The following is a 21,822-nucleotide window of genomic DNA, read 5'->3' as shown; positions in this document are numbered from 1 at the left end:
AAGTAAGATCCATCTAAGCAGTCGAGGTTTCGCATCTGGTTTTGAAAATAGGTACTTCAGAGCAGAATGGTCTGTAAAAACTATAGTCTTAGACAAGATTAAGTAGGACCTGAACTTATCAAACGAGAAGACCACCGCAAGGAGCTCCTTTTCAGTGGTAGTATAATTCAATTGCGCTCCCTGTAAGGTCTTGCTTGCATAGTAAATGGGTCGGAAGTGTTTTTCGACCCTTTGACCCAAAACAGACCCAACAGCAAAATCGGAAGCATCGCACATAAGCTCGAATGGAAGGAACCAATTCGGAGCAATTATGATTGGCGCATTGATCAGTTTCTCCTTAAGAAGATTGAATGCCTTTAGGCACTCTTCGGAGAAATTCCAAGGCGTGTCCTTTTCGAGGAGTTTGTTCATCGGGTTAGCAATTTTAGAAAAATCTTTAATAAATCGCCGGTAAAAACCGGCGTGCCCGAGAAAACTCCGAACACCCTTAACATCGGTGGGAGGTGGAAGTGATAATGCTAAAAACGAACATATATTTCATAGCATTATTCCTCAAGAAAGACAAGCTTTTAGTTGCAATTGTTCTATTTACAAGTGATATTCGTTTAAATAAAAAAAGGTGAAGACAAAAGACAGATTCGACGAATTGAAGACGCAAACGACCAAAAAGCTCAAAAGTACAACAGACAATAAAAAAGGTTCCAATTATTGACAAGAAACGTATCGAAATTACAAGAGTACAAGATTCAAAACGCAAAGTACAAGATATTAAATTGTACGCAAGGACGTTCGAAAATCCGGAACCGGGACATGAGTCAACTCTCAACGCTCGACGCAACGGACTAAAAATTACAAGTTAACTATGTATATAAATATAATATAATATATAATTAATTATATTAATTATATATATATTATATTTATATATAAATCGTCGGCAAGAAAGACTCCAAAAGCTGGTGAGCTGTATTTTCAATCTCCGCGACTCGCGGAGTTTGAAGGCCAAAAATGCCGCGAGTCGCGGAGCCCCAAGTTTTGAAACTCCCTATAAAAGCAACCGAATTCTGAGCATTTAAAACCATCATATATCATTCTCTCTATCTATAACGTATATATTTATATTTATATTTTAATTTTAATTTTAATCCTAATAATAAGGGTATGTTAGCGAATGTTGTAAGGGTGTAAGTCGAAATTCTGTCCGTGTAACGCTACGCTATTTTTAATCATTGTAAGTTATGTTCAACCTTTTTATATTAATGTCTCGTAGCTAAGTTATTATTATGCTTATTTAATCCAAAGTAATCATGATGTTGGGCTAAATACTAAAATTGGGTAATTGGGCTTTGTACCATAATTGGGGTTTGGACAAAAGAACGACACTTGTGGAAATTAGACTATGGGCTATTAATGGGCTTTATATTTGTTTAACTAAATGATAGTTTGTTAATGTTAATATAAAGATTTACAATTGGGCGTCCCTATAAATTACCATATACACTCGACCGGACACGATGGGCGGGGTATTTATATGTACGAATAATCGTTCATTTAACCGGACACGGGAATGGATTAATAGCCACTAGAATAATTAAAACAGGGGTGAAATTATGTACAAGGACACTTGGTATAATTGATAACAAAATATTAAAACCTTGGGTTACACTCAGTCGACAACCTGGTGTAATTATTAAACAAAGTATTAAAATCTTGTTACAGTTTAAATCCCCAATTAGTTGGAATATTTAACTTCGGGTATAAGGATAATTTGACGAGGACACTCGCACTTTATATTTATGACTGATGGACTGTTATGGACAAAAACCAGACGGACATATTAAATAATCCAGGACAAAGGACAATTAACCCATGGGCATAAAACTAAAATCAACACGTCAAACATCATGATTACGGAAGTTTAAATAAGCATAATTCTTTTATTTCATATTTAATTTCCTTTATTTTATATTTAATTGCACTTCTAATTATCGCATTTTTATTATATTTAATTGCACTTTTAATTATCGTACTTTTTAATTATCGCAAGTTTATTTTATCGCACTTTTATTATTCGCAATTTCATTATCGTTATTTACTTTACGCTTTAATTTAAGTCTTGTATTTATTTTTATTATTTTACATTTGGTTTTAACTGCGACTAAAGTTTTAAAATCGACAAACCGGTCATTAAAAGGTAAAAACCCCCCTTTATAATAATAATATTACTTATATATATATTTGTATTTTTATAGAAGTGAACTAATATAGCGTTAAGCTTTATTTAAAGATTTCCCTGTGGAACGAACCGGACTTACTAAAAACTACACTACTGTACGATTAGGTACACTGCCTATAGTGTTGTAGCAAGGTTTAGGTATATCCCATTTGTAAATAAATAATTAAATATCTTGTGTAAAATTGTATCGTATTTGATAGTATTTCCTGCTAAAATTTAATAGTATTTTATACCTCTCTGCTAAAACATCAAGTTATTTTTGGCGCCGCTGCCGGGGAATAACTCTTAAACGCCGGAAGCGCAACGCTAATATAAAAAAAAACCAAAAAAAAAAAAATTTAATATATATAAATCTCTTTTTAAAGATATTTTTAAATTTATAAAGAAGTTCTATTTTTATTTAAGTTTTTAATTATAAGTTTTTATTATACATTATAAAACAGAAAAATATAAAAACAGAAAATAAAAAAAAAATAAAAAAAACGCGTCGATTTCTAAATAAGCTGTCAATTGAATTTCTGAACCCCGCGACTCGCGGAGGTTTGTTGCTTGGAATACCGCGACTCGCGGAGCTTTTCTGACAGGCGACAGAACCCTAAATTAGCATTAATTACGGGTGATTATTAATTATTATTATTATTAACCCTAGTTTTTATTATTATTATAATTAGTTTTATTTTTAGTTTTACTTTTTATTTATTTTATATTTTAGTTAATTTAGTTTAATTAATTTGTAAAATTAGTAGTTTTAATAAATAAATAATATAAAAATAATATTTTTATAAAAAAAAAATTGTACTTTTTACAACTTTTTGTATATTTTTATATTTTGTCCCTTTTTAATTGTTTTAGCGTAATATTTGTATTTTTAGCTCATATTTAGTTTTAAACTTAGTTTTTGCCATAGTTATTTTTACTCCTAAATTTTTAGGCTTTGCCGTAGAATTCCTTAAGTGCTTTTTCTTTAGACTAAGATTTAGGTACTTTAGAATTTTGCGACGCCTTTTTAAGTTTTAGTTTCTTTTTAAGTTATTTCCATTTGAGATATAGTTTTTCCTGTAAGCTTTAGTATTTTTAGACGACTTTTACCTATGTATCAATTATCATTCCAATTAGTAATCTCAATTTGCGATTATAATTTTAAGTTAGTTGTAGTAATAAGGTTAGGTTAGTCAAGTATTTTTAAGTTTTATAAGTTTCTTTTATTTTTCCGTCACCTTTTATTTTTCAACCATTTTTCTTTTTCGACCTTTTTCCGACACGCTCTTTTTCTTTCTTATTTCTCGCTATTCTAGTTTTAGGACATAGATTTTTATTCTACTTCTTATCTAAATTTCTTAAAATTACGAAAATTTATTTTAAGTGGTTAAATTGATAGACATCAAAATTTTCTGGTTCGTAGTAATAGTTGGATTTGTACGTGGACCGGGTTATTGGAGCCAAACAGTCCTCAATTATATTGAGACCAAACGAATCCTGCCCCTCTGCTGCATCTTTTGGCTATTCGAAACGTGGGCAAAATCAGAAAAGTCTATTGATTGGATAACTTATTATAATTTTTCTTTCCTTTTAAAAACTAATAGGATATTCAGTGAATGCACCGAGCAAGACGTTCACCACCTTTTGTACGTTCACCACCTGTAACTAGATCAAGACATTTAGCAAATATTACCGCCGTTGATTTTTCTTTAGAATCGTCATCCAGTCAACCAAGTACTTCAGTTCAAATTTCCGATAATCCATTTTTTGAACCCGACCTCACAATTGAGAATCCGGAGAATATTCAGGAACGGTTCGTAGATCCTGAACCACTAAACTTTCCCCCGGAACCACCAATCATTCAAACAGAGATTGTTGAGGAACGAACCATTAAATCAGAATCCTCTAGTGATTCCGATTCAACAAATTCAATTATGGAGAATCTGGAACCTTTAAGTATGGAAGACCGAATGAGAGCTAAACGCACTGGCCAAGGTCACGTAATTACTCATCCAGACATTAATGCGCCAGATTATGAAATCAAAGGACAAATTCTACACATGGTGACTAATCAATGCCAATTTAGTGGTGCGCCGAAGGAAGATCCAAATGAACATCTACGTACCTTTAATAGGATCTGCACACTATTTAAAATCCGAGAAGTGGAGGATGAACAGATATATCTCATGTTATTTCCCTGGACTTTAAAGGGAGAAGCCAAAGATTGGTTGGAATCGTTACCTGAAGGGGCGATCGATACATGGGACGTTTTAGTTGAAAAATTTCTTAAACAATTCTTTCCGGCATCTAAAGCCGTAAGACTTCAAGCAGAAATTGTTACGTTCACACAGAAACCAAATGAAACTCTATATGAGGCGTGGACTAGATATGGAAAGTTATTAAGAGGATGTCCGCAACATGGTTTAGACACCTGTCAAATAGTACAAATATTCTACCAAGGATGCGACATCACTACAAGGAAAGACATAGATATAGCAGCTGGTGGTTCTATTATAAAGAAAACCGAAACTGATGCTTACAAAATTATTGATAACACTGCTTCCCACTCACATGAGTAGCACCAAGAAAAAGATATTGTTAGATCATCTAAAGCAGCTAGAGCCGATTCTAGCCATGACTTAGATTCCATTTCCGCAAAGATAGATGCTGTGGAGAGACGAATGGAAAAGATGACTAAGGATATTCACTCAATACGAATTAGTTGTGAGCAGTGTGGAGGACCGCATTTGACAAAAGATTGTCTCAGTATTGAATTAACAATGGAACAAAGAGAGAATATTTCATACATAAACCAAAGGCCTGGAAATAATTATCAGAATAATTATCAACCGCCAAGACCAATTTACAATCAAAACCAGAATTATAACCGAAATATTCCATACAACAACCAACAAGGTCCTAGCAATCAACAAGTATCCAATAATACTTACAACCAGCAAAGACCTAATTTTCAAAACAAACCACCACAACAAACCGATGATAAAAAGCCGAATTTAGAAGATATGATGACGAAGCTAGTTGAAACTCAAACGCAGTTTTTCACATCTCAAAAACAAACCAATGAACAAAATGCGCAAGCATTTAGAAATCAACAAGCTTCTATTCAAAATCTGGAACAAGAAGTAAGTAACCTAGCAAGGTTAATAGGTGAAAGAAAACCGGGAAGTCTACCTAGTTATACAAACGCTAACCCCCAGAATGAAACAGCTAAAGCCATTACCACAAGAAGTGGTACAACACTTAAACCACCTGAAATACCTGTAACTTCTGATAAAGCTATTCCTACTCCACAAGAACCACAACCTGATCAAGATAAGGAAAAAGAACCGGTAGTTGAAAAGGTTAATGAAGATAACACAGTTAAGGCTAAACCTTATGTTAAACCATACCAACCACCACTTCCTTACCCGAGTAAAATGAAGAAAGAGAAACTTGAAGCCGAGCAATCCAAATTCTTGGATATGTTTAAACAGATAAATGTAAATCTTCCTTTCATTGATGTGATTTCAGGAATGCCTAGATATGCTAAATTCTTGAAAGATCTAATCTCAAATAGAAAGAAAATGGAAGAACTCTCGGCTGTTACCATGAATGCTAATTGTTCAGCAGTGCTGTTGAATAAGATACCAGAAAAACTATCTGATCCAGGAAGTTTCACAATTCCATGTTTTCTGGGTAGTCTTAGTTCAATAGAAGCATTAGCAGATTTAGGTGCTAGTATAAATCTAATGCCGTATTCACTATACGCTAAACTAGACCTTGGAGAATTGAAACCAACCAGAATAAGCATACAACTAGCCGATAGATCAATAAAATATCCTAGAGGGATAATGGAGAACATGCTAGTTAAAGTTGGTACTTTAGTATTTCCAGTAGATTTTGTTGTTTTGGACATGGAAGAAGATTCTCAAGTTCCTCTCATATTAGGAAGACCATTTTTAAACACGGCTAAAGCAATGATAGACGTGTTCGGTAAGAAATTGACCCTAAGTATAGAGGATGAGAGTGTTACCTTTTCAGTTGATAGAGCAATGCAACAACCTCAATCTGCAGATGATACATGCTATTATATTCAAACTATAGATGCACATGCAGAATTATTAGAAGAATTTCCAGAATTACAAGGAACAGGAGAATGTTCTTTTGGAGAAGGTAATGAACAAATTGATGAAGCTGAAATGTTAGCTACACTTATAGCTAATGGATATGAACCAACAACAGAAGAAATTCAAATGCTAAAAGAAGAAGACAGATATCGATATAAATCATCGATAGAAGAACCTCCGAAATTAGAGTTAAAGCCACTTCCAAACCATTTGGAATACGCTTATTTACATGGTGAATCTGAATTTCCTGTAATAATATCGTCTTCTCTTACTGAAAATGAGAAATCACAACTCATTTCTGTGTTGAAAGCCCATAAACCAGCCATTGCATGGAAGATTCATGATATTAAAGGAATAAGTCCTTCGTATTGCACACATAAAATCCTTATGGAAGAAGGTCATAAAACGTATGTGCAACACCAACGAAGACTAAATCCTAATATGCAAGATGTAGTTAAAAAAGAGATTATTAAACTGCTAGATGCAGGTTTAATTTATCCAATCTCTGATAGTCCATGGGTAAGCCCAGTTCAATGCGTGCCTAAGAAGGGTGGCATGACTGTCATTACAAATGAGAAAAATGAGCTTATTCCTACTAGGACTGTAACAGGATGGCGTGTATGTATTGATTATAGAAAATTAAATGACGCCACCAGAAAAGATCACTTACCCTTACCTTTCATAGATCAAATGTTAGAAAGATTAGCCGGAAATAGTTACTATTGTTTTCTAGATGGATTTTCCGGATATTTTCAAATTCCAATAGCACCCGAAGATCAAGAGAAAACCACATTCACGTGCCCTTATGGTACTTTTGCTTACAAACGCATGCCATTTGGAATCTACCATTTGAACTAATGTGCGATGCAAGTGATTTTGCAATGGGAGCCGTTTTAGGACAAAGGATTGAAAAACGATTTCAACCTATATATTATGCTAGTAAGACGTTACAAGGAGCACAAACGAACTATACAACTACTGAAAAAGAACTCCTTGCTATTGTCTTTGCTTTTGACAAATTTCGATCATATCTCGTTCTAGCAAAAACGGTGGTCTATACCGACCATTCTGCTCTTAGATACCTATTTTCAAAACAAGATGCTAAACCAAGATTAATCCGTTGGATCTTACTCTTACAAGAGTTTGATATTGAAATCCGAGATAAAAGAGGAGCAGAAAATCTCGCCGCTGATCATCTTTCTCGTCTTGAAAATCCCGAATTAGAAGTTCTAAATGAATCGGCCATACAAGACAACTTTCCTGATGAATATTTATTGAAGATAGATTATAAAGAAATTCCATGGTTTGCAGACTATGCAAACTACTTAGTTTGTGGATTCCTTGAAAAAGGATTATCGTACCAAAGGCGAAAGAAATTCTTCAGTGATATAAAACACTATTTTTGGGAAGATCCACATCTGTTTAAAAGTTGTCCCGATGGAATAATACGCCGATGTGTATTTGGAGATGAAGCTAGTAAAATATTAAACCATTATCACACAGGACCAACAGGAGGGCATTATGGGCCTCAATTAACAGCAAGAAAAGTTTATGATGCTGGATTCTATTGGCCTACAATTTACAAAGACGCACACCTTCTTTGCAAATCCTGTGATGCTTGTCAAAGGGCCGGAAAAATAAGTCAACGTGATGAAATGCCACAAAATGTCATCCAAGTATGTGAAGTATTTGACATTTGGGGTATTGACTTTATGGGTCCATTTCCAAAATCTCATAATAATCTATATATACTCGTAGCCATTGATTATGTATCTAAATGGGCGAAAGCACAAGCTCTCCCAACTAACGATGCACGAGTTGTAGTCAACTTTTTAAAACGTCTTTTTGCAAGGTTTGGAACACCGAAAGCTTTAATAAGTGATCGGGGTACTCATTTCTGTAATAATCAACTTGAGAAAGTTCTTAAAAGATATGGAGTAACGCATAAAATCTCCACCGCATATCATCCACAAACAAGTGGACAAGTTGAAAATACCAACCGAGCTTTAAAACGTATTCTAGAGAAAACCGTAGGATCAAATCCGAAGGAATGGTCCATTAAATTGGAGGATGCACTCTGGGCTTTTAGAACAGCCTACAAAACTCCAATTGGAACCACACCTTTTAGACTTGTTTATGGAAAAGCATGTCATCTTCCAGTAGAAATTGAACACAAAGCATTTTGGGCTTTGAAGACATGTAATCTTGATTTACATGAAGCCGGACGTCTACGATTAAGTCAACTAAACGAATTAGAAGAATTAAGACATGAAGCATATGAAAATTCATTAATCTATAAAGAAAGAACGAAGAAATGGCATGATAAAAGAATCAGAAGTTTAAAAGAATTTAAAGAAGGAGACAGAGTTCTTCTTTTCAATTCACGATTCAAGCTATTTCCTGGAAAATTGAAATCAAGATGGTCTGGACCATTCATAGTCAAAAGAGTTTTCCCATACGGAACGATAGAATTAATAAATTCAAATGGGATTGAATTTAAAGTTAATGGTCACAGAGTTAAACACTAGATACATAGTCCGATGGAAGTCGACAACGAAGTTAATCACAATTTCTACACCACAGCTAACTAAGTATAGGGGATTTATGTATTTCTATTAGAGTTAAATTGTCTGTTTTCGTATAGTTCTCGAAAATGGAACCCGAATGGTCTTTCCCTAGCAGACCCTAAAGAACTAGTCTTCTCCCCCCATTCTGAATTTTTATTTTTTTTATGAAATGAAGACTGCCTGTGAACTAAACCATGGTCTAATGCTACACGCTTTGATCACTAAACGTAATAATGACACACTACCAAGTGAAATAGTATCAGTAATCAGAGAAAGAATGGACGGAGTTAGAAAAGAATCCAGATGCGAAGATAATAAGTTACAATTTGGTAAAGAAAAATCAAAATCCGCAGCGAAAAGAAGAGCACGACACCTAGAAAGATGTCACAAATGCGGAAAATGGTCACATGGAGGTAAATGTTCAAATAATCAAACCTATTCAAACACCGAATTTGTTACTTTATGCAGAGACGGACCATTCATATGTTTAGAAGAAAAGACACTGAATGCTCGAGGTTACGCCTATGTAGCCATGGAAAACCAATTAAACCGACTATCTTATGAATGGGATAGATCATATAACTAAGAAATCTATTTCACAGGTAAGTCTGTACAATTTTTATTTTATTTTTTTTATTTTTAACCTTTTGATAATAAACGCTAATTTGTTCGCTAAAAAGTATTAAATTGGTATTAAATAAAATTAGGTTTGGCGACCGAAATTATTGATATCATTCAAAAATTTATTACATCACTGCGAAATTTAACGTTTATTCTTAAGGTATAAATATCTTTAATCAATCAACCCAAAATATTTCAAAAATTCGTCATGAGTTAAATTAGGTCTTGGAACCGAAATTACTTTACCGAAAAGAGGGGCGCATATTTTTGATAATATTTGATTGATTAAAGTGGGATAAAAAGCCAAAAAGATTTTTAGTTTTATTTTTACCATGTTTTTAAAATTAATATTTAAATCTTAAATTAATATTGTAAACTTTGTAAAAACAATATTTTTAAAATTGTAAATATTTGATTTTTTAAATTAAGTTTGGTGTGAATTTATAATATGAATTTTTAAATTAAGTTTGGTGTGAATTTTTAATTTTATGCATTTTAAATTGTAAGTTTGGTGTGAATTTTTAATATTAATTTTGAATTTTATATTTAAATTGTGTGAATTTAAAAACAAAAATTTACTTTATCTCATTAAGTTAAAAATATGATTTTTAAAATTCGTCGTAAGTTGAAGACTAGGTCTTTGAACCGAAATTACTTTACCCAAGGGAGGGACGAGAATTTTTATTATCATTATTTTTAATCTTATTGAATTAAAGTATGCCAAAAACATTAAAAAACCCAAAAATCTTAGCTTTTAAAACAATCGCTACAAAAAGACAAATTTTAAAATTTTGTCGAAGGACGGACTAGGACATCGATCCGAAGCGACCTCGTCCTAAATAACAAGGGAAACAAAATTTTAAATTAATTAATTAATTGTTTTAATTAGTATAAGATGTTATAAAAAAAAAAAGCAAACTCCGCGACTCGCGGAGTTTGAAGCTTTAAACACCGCGAGTCGCGGGAGGATCGGATTACAGAAAAAAAAAAATAAGAGCTGAAACAGCTCAGTCCACACAACCCACAACACAAAACACTGCGAACAAAAACCCGAAAAATACACCCCAAAATCACAATTTTTAACCGTTAATCACCAAATCTTTTACTAAAGTCATGTTGAGAAGGATGCTATCTAGGAATTACTCAAGAAAAACGGTAAATTTCTACACCTAAACACCATTTAATCTGAAATTAGTGTTCTTGAGCAATTTTTTTCTCAATTTGATTTTGATGCTTTTTAGTGTAATTAGGCTTAAATTGTTTATGTATTATGCTTGTATAACCTAGATTGATGCTGTTTAACATGATTAGAAACCTTAAACTTCAAATTTTGAGTAATCTAGTGTTTGTGTTCTTGAGCAAATTTGGGGCTTTTTGATATAAACAGGTTATGGCTGATTTTTGTCATGAATTGTTGCTAAATTAAGTAGTGTAACATGTCTAGGTAGTTAAATGATCCAAACTTTGAGCCTAAACATGATTTTGAGAATTAAAGTGGACTTTTTCAAGTCTAAAATTCATGAACTTGATTTTTGAAAGATAATGCCATTTGAAACTTGTTTAATTGCTAGTAATGATTATTTTGACATGTTATTTGAGTTGAATGCTTATGAACTTGGCGAACATTTTCGTATATGCTTATTTGAAAAAGTGTAGATTTGATAAAAATGTGAAAATGAGCTTAAGTTTGATATAAATTGATCATGTCATTGTAATTATTTTGATTGATGATTTTGCTGACACTAATGCATATTTGGATGCACAAAAATTGTGTTTGATGTGTTTTGCAGACTGAAAGGGGTGAATCTTCATCCCAAGCTCGCAATGCTCCTGCTGAGAATGCGGAACAACAGGAGGTGGATAACTACTACAAGCAGGATATACCTCATCCAGTCATGACCTTTTCTGATATGCACTTGGAAGAGTTGCACCCGAACCTGAGATTTGACAGACTTTGGATAGATTATCCAAAATACCAAAGGGGTTTGCATACTCTTCATTCTAAGGTTGTTGAGGTACCGAGGGTCATAGAATGGGGACCCTTAGAAGCTGTAGAATTGGCCGGGCCAATTAGGGAATTACTTGTACAGAGGTATGGTAATTCTACTTTTAAAGACTGGGTACGTTTATTCACCATGCGTAGACCTGTATATAAAGTATGGTGTGAAGAATTGTTATGTAGTATAGAATTAAATGATCGGGTAGCTAGTTTAACCGACCGATCATTTATTAGATTTTTGTTAGGAGGTTCGATGCGCCACATGTCTTTACTAGACATGGCTCAGGCTTTACGTATATATACGCCTGAGGAGTTAGCATCTGCCGATTGTAGAGGGTTGATACTAAACGGTAGAAAGATAGATGAAAATTTTGATACACACGGTGTGTGGAGTCAAATGACAAACCATCACCGTTTCAAAGGGGGAAATTACTCTTATTTGGATATAGATAGAGCCGAATTAAGAGTGATTCATAGGTTTTTAGCTAATTCGATTACACAAAGAGGTAAGAACAAGGAAAAGGTAAATGAACAGGATTTGTTTTACCATATGTGTATTCGAGACCCACAAAGCGCTGTAAGTATACCTTATTGTGTGGGTTATTATTTATCAACTATGGTTAGGGGGATGCGACCGCATAGCATAATAGGAGGTGGTATTTTTATTACTTTGATTGGTGAATATCTCAGTGTGGATATAAGTCGGGGGGGATTATTAGTAGAAGAACCAGAACCCCGCGATACTATAGGTTTAAATGTATACCATGGTGCGAAAGTTTTGAAGAGGCGAAATAACGCCGCAGTACAATACCATGGTAGACATCCACAGGTTGAGAGAAACCAACAGCAAGGTAATGTAGGAGGGGGAAATGAAATGCAAGAAATGCAAAGGTTTATAGCTTCACAGGAGTACGAAAATGCTAGACAGGGAGCATTTAAAGATTGGCAAGTTCATCAGAACCAAATCATAGCTCATTGCCAACATATAGGTAGAAACTATATTCCTACACCAAAACCCATCTTCCCTCCCTGGTCTATAGAGATGCAACCACCGTATCCTACGTATAACCCTGCCGAAGCATTCTATAGCACCTATGGTTATGCCTGGAACCCCTATTGGTACCAGTATCATCCCTAGTCTACTTAGTTTTATTTATTTTGTAATTTGTAATATTGATACATTTAATACTTATGTTAATATTGTAATAGTTTTTATAATTTTCTAACTTTTATTCCTAGATTTTAATAATTTTTGAATGTGGGGTAATATACCAGACTTCAAAAATATGTATATATGTTTGCAGTTTATCTTATGTACACAACAGGGTAAAACAACGCATTTTCAAAGACTGGCATTAAGTTCAGCAAAAGTAATTAATTTTGACGACAAGATGCAAAATATATGTGAAATAACAACAAGACGGAATGAACAAATGATGTGCACCATTTATCATTCAGCAAACAAACGCCAATATATTTGGAAACTTTGGTAAAAATTTAATCATTTTCACACAAATCACCCTCAATAATTTAAATTGTTACTGGTTTCTTGCAAATGAGGGCATTGCAAGATCTTAAGTGTGGGAAGGGGTTAAATTCTTTCGGATTTTAAAATTTTTACTTTAAACACTGGGTTACCATTAAAAATACTAGTAAAGCAGTAGTTGTTTTAGAATCTAGTGCTCTCTGATAATAAAGAACAGCCCTAGTCTTATATACTGACTACCCAATTCTAGTAAAATTTTTAAAATTTTCAATTAAATGAACTCAAAATCATGTTTATACATATTTATGAACGATAAAACTAGGTTTTAACACCGAAATTATTGTTACCTCGAAAAGGACATAAATTGAGAAACAAACCAAAATGTTAAAATTCATTTAAAATGGAATAGAGGACGATAAAAAAAGGAAAATAAAAGTCAAGTGTGGGAAAAATTACCAAGTTATCTTAAACATATGCCACATATTTTTGTACAAATAACTGAAAATACTTTTATTTTGGACTAAACTAAAAAGTTTTACCTGATTTACTGTGAGAAAGATGGATCTACACGATGAATCAATTCCATCATTAAAAGGAAGTAAAGTCTTCCGAAAAAGACACGCGCTTCTTGATTTAGGTCAGGAAGTTGTCGTCCAGACCAGCTGTAGGTTGACGAAAAATCTAGAAAAGTCATCACTAAAATCAGCAGGAAATCCACGGACCTCAGCATTAAACAGGGTCGCCAAGTGGTCAGATTTATCCTAACCATGAGAAGGATTTATCTCGTAAAATGGGGGGGGCACCATGCAAATTAGCTGGATAAGACTAATGAATCAGATCCCCAGAAAGGATAATCTCCTTAAAGATTAAAAATCAGCTTTTAAGCCTGATATTACTCAATCCTAGAGATTGACCTTAAAGATTGAGAATTCAAACTCATAGAATTCAATGATATCTAAACTCGAGCTTGAACGAGAAAATATTTTGATCAAAATTACAAACCGATTTGTTTTCTGAAAACCCTATTTTCAATGCGTTCATTACCATTGAACGTAAAATCCTAGGAATTCACCTGGAATTCATTAGGTCACCTGAACCAAATCGGGTGTCAACCGTAAGAACGGTGGTTGCATAGCATGGTCAAAGACAAGACCTTGTGCCAGACCGAAAAATTATAAGGGTGAGCTTTACTATTGCTCCTACCAAGGATAGTAATTGCGTCCGACACGTTATAGACCATAATTAAAAGCATGTCAGGGGACATTGCCTTAACAGTTGCTTGTTCAACGCTTTCCTTTACAACCGGACGGTAGTTTACCGAAAGGTAATATACGGGACAAGTAAACTGGACGTGTTACTTTCCAAATACAAGGTTAGCAAGTGGGTGACACAAAACTGCAAGTTTTGAGCTAAAATTTTCAAATCTGAAACCCACCAAACCCACAAAAATATTTTGCAAACACCGGTAAAGGGTTATTCCGGAAAACTTATCTAGGGTAAAAACTAGATTTAATTTTCAAAAGATCAAATGTTTTCATAAAGATCCAATTTCCTTAATGGATCTAAATTTTTATAGTCATGTGGGACTGTAAACCATATCGTTACTACCATTGTTTATACCGCCGTATAGAAATCACTGATGTACAAAGTGTGAAGAATAAAGAAGTGATTCTAGTATTTCAAGACGATATTGCTTGAGGACAAGCAACGCTTAAGTGTGGGAATATTTGATAATGCTAAAAACGAACATATATTTCATAGCATTATTCCTCAAGAAAGACAAGCTTTTAGTTGCAGTTGTTCTATTTACAAGTGATATTCGTTTAAATAAAAAAAGGTGAAGACAAAAGACAGATTCGACGAATTGAAGACGCAAACGACCAAAAAGCTCAAAAGTACAAAAGACAATAAAAAAGGTTCCAATTATTGACAAGAAACGTCTCGAAATTACAAGAGTACAAGATTCAAAACGCAAAGTACAAGATATTAAATTGTACGCAAGGACGTTCGAAAATCCGGAACCGGGACTTGAGTCAACTCTCAACGCTCGACGCAACGGACTAAAAATTACAAGTTAACTATGTATATAAATATAATATAATATATAATTAATTATATTAATTATATATATATTATATTTATAAATAAATCGTCGGCAAGAAAGACTCCAAAAGCTGGTGAGCTGTATTTTCAATCTCGCGACTCGCGGAGTTTGAAGGCCAAAAATGCCGCGAGTCGCGGAGCCCCAAGTTTTGAAACTCCCTATAAAAGCAACCGAATTCTGAGCATTTAAAACCATCATATATCATTCTCTCTATCTATAACGTATATATTTATATTTATATTTTAATTTTAATTTTAATTTTAATCCTAATAATACGGGTATGTTAGCGAATGTTGTAAGGGTGTAAGTCGAAATTCTGTCCGTGTAACGCTACGCTATTTTTAATCATTGTAAGTTATGTTCAACCTTTTTATATTAATGTCTCGTAGCTAAGTTATTATTATGCTTATTTAATCTAAAGTAATCATGATGTTGGGCTAAATACTAAAATTGGGTAATTGGGCTTTGTACCATAATTGGGGTTTGGACAAAAGAACGACACTTGTGGAAATTAGACTATGGGCTATTAATGGGCTTTATATTTGTTTAACTAAATGATAGTTTGTTAATGTTAATATAAAGATTTACAATTGGGCGTCCCTATAAATTACCATATACACTCGATCGGACACGATGGACGGGGTATTTATATGTACGAATAATCGTTCATTTAACCGCGGGAATGGATTAATAGCCACTAGAATAATTAAAACAGGGGTGAAATTATGTACAAGGACACTTGGTATAATTGATAACAAAATATTAAAACCTTGGGTTACACTCAGTCGACAACCTGGTGTAATTATTAAACAAAGTATTAAAATCTTGTTACAGTTTAAATCCCCAATTAGTTGGAATATTTAACTTCGGGTATAAGGATAATTTGACGAGGACACTCGCACTTTATATTTATGACTGATGGACTGTTATGGACAAAAACCAGACGGACATATTAAATAATCCAGGACAAAGGACAATTAACCCATGGGCATAAAACTAAAATCAACACGTCAAACATCATGATTACGGAAGTTTAAATAAGCATAATTCTTTTATTTCATATTTAATTTCCTTTATTTTATATTTAATTGCACTTCTAATTATCGCATTTTTATTATATTTAATTGCACTTTTAATTATCGTACTTTTTAATTATCGCAAGTTTATTTTATCGCACTTTTATTATTCGCAATTTCATTATCGTTATTTACTTTACGCTTTAATTTAAGTCTTGTATTTATTTTTATTATTTTACATTTGGTTTTAACTGCGACTAAAGTTTTAAAATCGACAAACCGGTCATTAAACGGTAAAAACCCCCTTTATAATAATAATATTACTTATATATATATTTGTATTTTTATAAAAGTAAACTAATATAGCGTTAAGCTTTGTTTAAAGATTTCCCTGTGGAACGAACCGGACTTACTAAAAACTACACTACTGTGCGATTAGGTACACTGCCTATAGTGTTGTAGCAAGGTTTAGGTATATCCCATCTGTAAATAAATAATTAAATATCTTGTGTAAAATTGTATCGTATTTGATAGTATTTCCTGCTAAAATTTAATAGTATTTTATACCTCTCTGCTAAAACATCAGGAAGGTTCTTGATAGCCATTACCTTCGTGGGATCCACCTCGATACCGTCCCTAGAAATCTTGTGCCCGAGAACTATGCCCCCTTGAACCATGAAATAGCACTTCTCCCAATTGAGCACAAGATTAGACTTCTCACACCGTTCCAACATCCGTTCCAAATTAAGAAGGCATGAATCAAAAGTGTCACCGAAGACTGAAAAGTCATCCATGAACACCTCCATGCAATCCTCTATCATATCGTGGAATATGGCTATCATGCACCTTTGAAAAGTGGCCGGAGCATTGCAAAGGCCAAAGGGCATGCGTCGGTATGAAAATGTGCCATACGGGCACGTGAAAGTAGTTTTCTCCTGGTCCTCGGGCGAGATAGGAATCTAAAAATAACCCGAAAAACCATCAAGAAAACAGTAAAAGCTGTTCCATGCTAACCTTTCTAGCATTTGATCCATGAAAGGTAACGGAAAGTGGTCTTTACATGTAGCGTCGTTCAACTTTCGATAGTCAATACAAACACGCCACCCCGTGACAGTCCTAGTGGAAATTAACTCATTTTTATCGTTGGTGGTAACAGTCATACCACCTTTCTTAGGTACACAGTGTACCGGGCTAATCCAAGGACTGTCAGAGATCGGGTAAATTAGACCTGCATCGAGGAGCTTTATGATCTCTTTCTTCACGACTTCTTGCATGTGCGGGTTCAACCTCCTTTGACGTTGCACCACAGGTTTGGAGTTATCCTCCATTAGGATTTTGTGGGTGCAATAGGAGGGACTAATATACTTAATGTCGTGAATTTTCCACGCAATGGCCGGTTTATGGGCCTGCAGCATGGTTACAAACTCAGTTTTCTGACCTGTAGTAAGAGAAGAAGAAATAATTACCGGGAGCTTAGATTCCTCCTGCAAATAAGCGTATTCCAAATGATCAGGAAGTGGCTTCAATTCTAACTCGGGAGGTTCTTCAATTGAAGACTTGCTCCGGTAATCCGCATCGCGTTCGAGTTCTTTGAACTCCTCCTCAGTCAGCTCATAGCCATTTTCCATCAACGTGGTCAAAATATCCACCTCCTCAAGCTACAAATCTTCATCAATTTCAACCAATGAACACTCCCCTGAACCCTGTAACTCTGGAAATTCCTGCAACAACTCAGACTGAACATTCACAGTGTTAAGAAAATAACATGTATCATCAGTGTGGGTAGGGTACTTTAAAGCATGGTCGATTGAGAAAGTTGCATGCAAATCATCTATCCTAAGGGTCAACTGTTGGCCATAAACATCAATGATACACCTAGCAGTATTAAAAAATGGCCGACCCAAAATCAGTGGAATCCTCTCATCCACTTCCATATCCAATACCACGAAATCAACCGGAAAAACCAACGACCCGGTCTTAACTAGCATATTCTCGATAATTCCACGAGGGAATTTAATAGAGCGGTCTGCTAGCTGAATGGCCATATACGTGGGTTTCAACTCCCCGGGGTCTAGCTTCAAATAAATAGAATAGGGCATTAAATTTTTGCTAGCCCCCAAATCTGCCAACGCCCTCATACAATCCAAATTACCAAGTAAACAAGGAACGGTAAAACTCCCAGGATCCTCAAGCTTCTCGGGAAGCTTGTTTGCAACTACCGCTGAGCATGCGACATTCAACCTAACTGAAGACACGTTCTCCAGCATCTTCCTGTTAGTTAGCAAGTCCTTAAGAAACCTTGCATACTTGGGCATACCTGCAATCACATCAATAAAAGGCAAATTAATGTTAACTTTTTTAATTAAGTCCATGAACTTGAACTTTTCTACCTCCAGCTTCTCCAGTCTCTGCTTCCTCGGGAATGGGAGTGGTGGTTGATACTCTTTAACTACTGGTTTAGCAGCAACAGTTTCCAGTACCCTCACAACCTTCTCAATCACCTGTTCCGGCTCTTTATCCCCATCCGGTTCACTAACAACAACCGGCTCACTATCCTTAACCAACGGCACTCGCAAATCATACTCATCGGGCTTCCTCGGTGAATCATATGCTAAACCACTACGGGTAGTGATAGCATTAACGTGCCCATTCTTCAGGTTAGTATCTGTCTTACTCGGTAACTCCCCCGGTTTCCTCACATTATTCTGACTAGCAAGTTAACCAATTTGTTTCTCCAGATTCTGAATAGCCGCTTGTTGATTTCGAAACATTTGATCATTCTTCTCATTGTTCTGGATAACAGTAGTAACAAGCTTCTCAATCATAGCTTCAAGATTGGACTTTTTCTCTTCGGCTTGGGGTTTCTGAAAATACCCGGGAGCTTGCTGTTGATATCCTCCACTAGAACCTGGCTGGAACCTCGAACCTTGATTACCTTGAGGATTATAGGGATTGTTGAAATTCCTATTAAACTGCGCACGTCCCTGAAACTGATTGTTGTTCTGTTGACTAATATAAGCTATCTCTTCCTTCTGATTCATAGTCAAACCTGCATCACAATCTTTTGCCAGATGTAATCCCCCACAATACTCACAACCAACCTTCATACCATGAATATCCTTATTTATCTTCTCCAAATTCCTACCAAAGGAATCCAACTTAGCACTTATAGACCCAAAATCGTCATATGCACCATGGGTTTTGGTTCTCTTAACTGAAGCTGAATGGAATGACTCATGATCCTGATGCCATTCGTGAGAGTAGGTAGCTTGCTTTTCAATTATCTCTAGCACCTCTTCTTCGGTCTTATCCATTAACGTACCACCTGCTGCTTGATCAATAGTCTGACGAGTTGGGATATCACAACCCTTGTAGAAAATCTGGACCTTCTGTAAATCATTCAACCCGTGTTGCGGACACGAGCGTAGCATATTAGAATAACGGTCCCAAGAATCAAATAGTGTCTCGCTGCCCTTTTGTCTGAATTGAGAAATTTCTGCTTGAAGTCTAGCAGCTCGAGACGCAGGGAAAAACTTCGATAAAAACTTATCTATCAAAATCTCCAAAGAGGTAATCGTACCCTCTGGTTGCTTATCTAACCATCTCTTTGCTTCTCCCTTAAGAGTCCAAGGAAAAAGTCTTGTCTTGATCGACGTATCGGCAACCTCATGAAACTTAAGCAAATTGCAAACATCATTGAAAACACGAAGATGCTCATTAGCATCCTCACTATCATTGCCATGAAATTGGCAGTCAGAAGAAATCAAACTCAGGATCGGCCCTGTAATTTGAAAAGGTTGAGTGATGTTCGGTTGAGTAATTGAATTGCCTTGGCCCCCTCATGTGGCCTTCAACTTTTCTGCCATAGTCTGAGGACGAGGTGGTTGTTCTTGGTCAGCCATATCTTCAGTCTCGAAAAGATCTAATGAAATGTAAGATTCTTCTTCTTCTCTGATTTCAGGTGGTGTATCGGGCACCACAGTCTCAGAACTACTTCCCAAATTAATTATATTAGCACTCGAAGAAAAAGATGAATCCACTGTAGACTGTTGCTCTTGACTTAAAGCTCTGAATAACTCTCTTTTGGGTTCTGCAAATGGTTGAATAATCTGAGAATTAGAAGAACGCGTATGTGGCATGCACTACCTGTTATCTGCGAAATCATAACTAACAACTGATTAAATGCACCGATTCAACTGAGAATAACGTAAAGAAATAATAAACTATAACTAAACTAAACTAAGAACAATTAGATAACAATCTTAATTTTCGACACAACTGTCCCCGGCAGCGGCGCCAAAAACTTGATGTGTATTATCGTGTATATTATTTATCAATGGAAAATACTGATTATTAAAAGATTACACACTAACGGGCAGTGTACTCGATCGTGTAGCAGTATAGATATTGGTAAAATCCAAGATCATTCCAAGGACATTATTAAGTGAAAATTAAGTTTGAAACTAATAAAAGTAAACTAAGTTAAACTATGAAAATCGAAAGTACGAGAATATTTGTTTTGTGGCTATTTAACGATTAGCCAAATCAAAGATAGATAAAAAAAAAGACAATATTTTTTGGGTTTTTAAGTTTGAATAAATCAAATTGCAGACTCAACGGAAAATAAAAATAGTTTGAATTCAATAGATAAAAGAACGTTCGCCTAGATCTTCTATTCGCAGTGTTGGATGATTTGTTATTAAACGCTAGTTCTATTTATCAATGCATGCAATTACAGAGTCGGTTCACCCAGAGTTCTCTTTTAGCAAACACTTCAAACTAGGATTTATTGGCTTAGGGTTCCCTTTCACCAAAGACCTCTTTCGTTTGTGACTTAGTAATTAGCTAATTATAAGATTAAGATTCAATTGGTTACGCGTTCGCTCCACACAATTCACCCCTGTTTTGTTTAATCCTTGTTACCCAGTTTACCCCCTTGGTCCAGTAAGCACCCAATCGGTTAAGACAAATCAATTGAAAATTAGATCACTAAATTGAAACAGGGTTCCCTTTGTTCAAACAAGATTCACTAATCAACCTAGTAACAATAATCAACACCCACAAGAATGGTTCTTAATCAAAACTCATAATTATCATGCATTAATCAATAAAACATTAAAGTATCATCCAAACACATGCAAATATTTAATCTAGACAAACATTAAAAGCTTAGCCAACAATCATGGCTAAAACCAAAATCACAAATAAATAAAGGAAAGAATTCATTGTTTATGACAAAGAAATCAACCTAATTAAATAAGCAATCGCGGATGATGAACGGATTGAAGGTTGAATCTGGAATGATTGAAGTGATTGAATGATCTTGGAGTTCTCCAAGAATCACCAAAAATCGCCCAAAAACTGCTACAATTCGTTTGGATGGAAGAATGATAAATTAGGGTATTTTTCGGGCCTTAAATACCTGGCAAAATAATCTGGACCGACCAACCGCCGCGCCGCGGCCCATAATGTCGCGCCGTGACAAACAACGTAAACTGAAACCCTTTTTAAACACTTTTCTGATCTGGAAACTAAGTATATGCCGCGCCGCGGCCTAGACTGTCGCGCCGCGACAAACAATTGAAACTGATTCTCACGTTTATTTATCTCTTTTTCCTTACTTTAACCAACTCACCGCCTCATTAACCAATAAGTACTTAACGTTTTAATCCTCGGTGCACCAATAA

This window comes from Rutidosis leptorrhynchoides, chromosome 3 (assembly GCF_046630445.1).
Source record: "Rutidosis leptorrhynchoides isolate AG116_Rl617_1_P2 chromosome 3, CSIRO_AGI_Rlap_v1, whole genome shotgun sequence".
Taxonomy (NCBI): Eukaryota; Viridiplantae; Streptophyta; class Magnoliopsida; order Asterales; family Asteraceae; genus Rutidosis; species Rutidosis leptorrhynchoides.
The sequence above is the reverse complement of the archived record's forward strand: the minus strand, read 5'-3'. Positions refer to the sequence as shown.